Source organism: Suricata suricatta, chromosome 8, assembly GCF_006229205.1.
Source record: "Suricata suricatta isolate VVHF042 chromosome 8, meerkat_22Aug2017_6uvM2_HiC, whole genome shotgun sequence".
In the NCBI taxonomy this organism is placed as follows: domain Eukaryota; kingdom Metazoa; phylum Chordata; class Mammalia; order Carnivora; family Herpestidae; genus Suricata; species Suricata suricatta.
The window spans coordinates 108115007-108119340 of record NC_043707.1 but is presented as its reverse complement, the minus strand read 5'-3'; positions in this window follow the sequence as shown (position 1 = coordinate 108119340).

The following is a 4334-nucleotide window of genomic DNA, read 5'->3' as shown; positions in this document are numbered from 1 at the left end:
ATTCCCTTTCCTATGGTTTGAGGGACTGCTTTTCTTTGAGTCAGCGTCCATTCCCACATGTGTAAGGTGGTGGAACAGAAGCCACGAAAGTGCCTACCACAGATCCTGGCATTTAGCACTGTGCTCTGATGTGTGCAACGGGTACTCACAGGAATCAGAGCTGCCTCAGGTAGCAGCTGGGTCGGGGCACAGCTCATCGACTCAGGACTGGGGTCTAGAATGACCCAGTTTATTAGGGATGATAAGGAAATCGGGGGTGGGGGGCATGCCTCTAGGACAGGCAGCCGAGGATGGGGTGTGGTTTGAGGTTGTGGTAGGAGGCAGAACCCCCAGTGTAAGTGTCTCTTCCCCATAAGCCCTTGGTGTTCTAGAAGGCCACAACAGAAAACAGGCTCTAAGTTAAAAAGCTAAAGGGTGGGGCTGGCTCTGGCTTGCCGTCGGAAGGTTGACAGGGTAACGAAATGACGGAACATTGAAAAGTCACAAAACTAATCCTCTCAGGTGCTGGTTTCTTTCTCTCTCCTTTCCTTCCTTCCTTCCATCCTTCCTTCCTTCCTTTCTTTTTTTTGTTTTAAAGATTTTATTTCTAGATAATCTCTACATCCAACATGGGGCTCATATTTATAACCCTGACCTCAAGAGCCCCATGTTCTGCCAACTGAGTCAGCCAGGCTCCCCTCAGCTGCTGGTGTAGCAGGATTCTTGCACGCATAGTCGTGACACCGAGGAATTTCTCTCCAGGAAGCAACTTTATTGGTGCCCGCACTGATCAGGTGGGTTTGTATCCAAAGAACTGAGCCCCCAAACACCACGTGGCATAGTTTTAAAATACATTTTCTACTTCTTTGTCTCCATATATGGCAACACACACAAACAAGCAGTCTAAGTGGACTCATGTTACAAGGTCAGGAGGGATGTTGTCATGTGCGTGCACAGCCAGCTTACCTTGAGTTGGTTTTTTTTGTTATTTTTTTTTCCTTAGGGAGGGGACCCTACCACACTGGTTTCTTTTTTTTTTTTTAATGTTTTATTTATTTTTGATACAGAGAGAGACAGAGCATGAGAGGGGGAGGGGCAGAGAGAGAAGGAGACACAGAACCAGAAGCAGGCTCCAGGCTCCGAGCTAGCTGTCAGCACAAAGCCTGACGCGGGGCTCGAACCCACGAACGTGAGATCTGACCTGAGCCGAAGTTGGAGGCTTAACCCACTGAGCCACCCAGGAGCCCCCCTACCACACTGGTTTCTAATAAAGAAAGAATCAGGGAAATTAAATCACACATTCCAAACTCTTAGAACCAGAGCCCAGGCCCTGACTCCAGAGTTCACCTTTGAACCAGATGATGGATTTAGAAAATTTCTCTGATTTTTTTAAGTAGGTTCCATGCCTAGCATGGAGCCCAACTCCAGGGCTTGAACTCATGACCCTGAGATCAAGACATGAGCTGAGATCAAGAGTCAGATGTTTGACTGACTGAGCCACCCAGGTGGCCCATTTCCTGACTTTTTTTTTTTTTGCCTAAAAATATCTTGTTTTTATTTAAAGCACAAAAATTGAGACATAACATATACACTTGTACACAAAGAAAAACACCAGGGAGTTTACAAAGCGTTGGTCACTGCCTTGAATATACCCGTACATCTAATGCATATACATATACATACAATGGACTATTAGTCAGTCCATAAAAAAGAAGGAAATCCTGCCATTTATGACCACATGGATGGACCTTGAGGGCACTATGTAAATGAAATTAGTCAGGCAGAAAAAGATAAATATGATATCACTCATATGTGGGTTCTAAACAAAACAAAGCACTGAACTCATAGATACAAAGAACAGATTGGTGGTAGTCAGAAGTCAGGTGGGGGGAAAGCCAATAAGGAAGAGGGGGTGGGGGAAAATGGGTGAAGGAGGTCAAAAGGTACACACTTCCAGCTGGAAGATAAAAACGTCCTAGGCATGTAAGCATGGTGACTATAGTTAATGCTACTGCATTGTATATATATTTTTTTCAATTATCTTTTTAAATGTTTATTTTTGAGAGAGAGAAATACAGAGTGCAAGCAAGGAGGGGCAGGGAGAGGGAAGGAAACAATCTGAAATGGGCTCCAGATTCTGAGCTGTCAGTCCAGAGCCTAATGTGGGGCTTGAACTCAGGACCGATGAGACCATGAGCTGAGCAGAAGTTGGATGTGTAACCAACTGAGCCACCTACTGTATTGTATACTTGAAAGTTGCTGAGAGTAGATTTTGTAGTTCTCATCACAAGATAAAAACTTGTAATGGTGGTGATGGGTGTTAATTAGACTTATCATGGTAATCACTTTGTGATATATACAAACAGAAAAACATTATGTTTTAAAACTAACACAATGTTATAGGTCAATTATATCTCGATAAAAAAAGAAAAAACCACAAAAATCATGTTAGCTTACATTAGCATAATTATATTACAGAACTTTTAATAAAATTGCATTTGATGTGGAAGTTAAGAGACTGCTCAGTCCTCTGTGTTCGGAACTCTAGGCATGGGTCATATCTCCAACCCTTGTGGTATTAGATATGCCTGTTTATATGATAGCTTCAAAAGGTTTATAGTCAATGATTATAAAGGCAAGGAAACAGAACTTGATTTACTTCAATTTTGTCCTTCAATGTAACCAGTTGGAATTTTGTGTTAAAATTGAGAACAGTGAAACAGAATGCAAAATGAGAGGCAAAATATTTTTGCTTGGTTAAGTACAAATTTTAATTCATACATGAAATATTTTACTGAATGGGAATCAGATTTTTAAAATAGAACTTATTCTTTTTTATTATTTTTTTTAATGTTTATTTTGGGAGAGAGAGAGAGACGGCATGAGCAGGGGTGGAGCAGAGAGAGAGAATATGAAGTGGGCTCAAACCCATCATGACCTAAGCTGAACTTGGACACTTAATCTACTCAGCCACCCAGGCGCCCCTAGAAACTTATTCTTTAGAAATTGTTAGCAGTTTTAAAATGAAAGGTGAATCAGGAAAATAAATGTTACATCAGGGGTAAAATTTAGGTGTTTTGGTTCAAGAGTCCCAGGCTCCACTGACTCAACCAGCCAGGCGCACTTATGACAAAACTTCTTTGAAAGAGTTGTTTACAATGTTTCAGTGTCCCCCCCCCCCCCCCCCGCCACCACTGTCCCCATCATCAATTCCTGTTCTTGTCTCACGAGCTCCCATCAGGCTTCTATCTCTTCTGTAACTGCTTTTGTCAGTCACTAATGACCTCCGTCTTGTCAGATCCAATGACAGTTAGCTGGTTCTTCACAACATTCAATGCACTTGAACAGTCCTTCTTTTATTTATTTATTTTTGTAAATGCTTATTTGATTAAGAGAGAGGGGAACCTGGGTGGCTCAGTCGGTTGCGTGTCCAACTTCAGCTCAGGTCATGACCTTGTGGTTGACAAGTTCGAGCCCTGCATCAGACTCTGTGCTGACAATTCAGAGCCTCAAGCCTGCTTCAGATTCTTTAAAAAATTGATTTAGAGAGAGTGGGAGAGAGAGGGAGAGAGGGAGAGAGAGATTCCCAAGTAGGCTCTGCCCTGTCAGCTCAGAGCCTGGCTCGGGGTTCAATCTCAGGAACCATGAGGTTGTGGACCTGACCTGAGGCAAAATGAGGAGTCTGTGGTTTAACCAACTGAGCCACCCAGGTGCCTGAACAATCCCTCTTTTGAATGCATACTTCTCTTGGCTTCTTGAAATATAATCTCCTGACTTTCCCCTACTTCTCTGTTACTTCTCAGTCTCCTTGCATGACCTTTCTGTCCTGCTGAACCTTACAAGGAGGAGGTCCTCAGGTTATGTCCCCAGTCCTTTTGCCTAATCAGCGTCCTAATTGGTATCACTCACTCTAATGGCCCTATAGCCACCACCTTTGTGCTGACAACACCCACATTTACATGTACAGCCCAAACTCTCCCTGAGCATGTGTAATAGACCCTTCAAAACCAACATGTCTAAAATGGAATTCTTGTTTCAGCTGTCTCCAAATCCGCGCCTCTCTTCCTCTTTCCATATCACCAATGGTACAGTCATCCCTTGGTTGCTCAAGCCAATGATCTAGGGGTCATCTTGGATTCCTCTTTTCTTCCCAGCCCTTCACCATTCCAATCCATTACTAAGTCCTGTCCCTTTTGATTCTAGAATATCCTCCAATCACCATCACCACCACCACCAAACACTAACAGCTTGTTCTTGGAGAGGTCCTTTAGCTTCCTAATGGCGTCCCTGCTTTGATCTCATCCTCTATGATCCATAAGCCTCAAGGGTAACAAATGATTATTTTTAAAACTTAG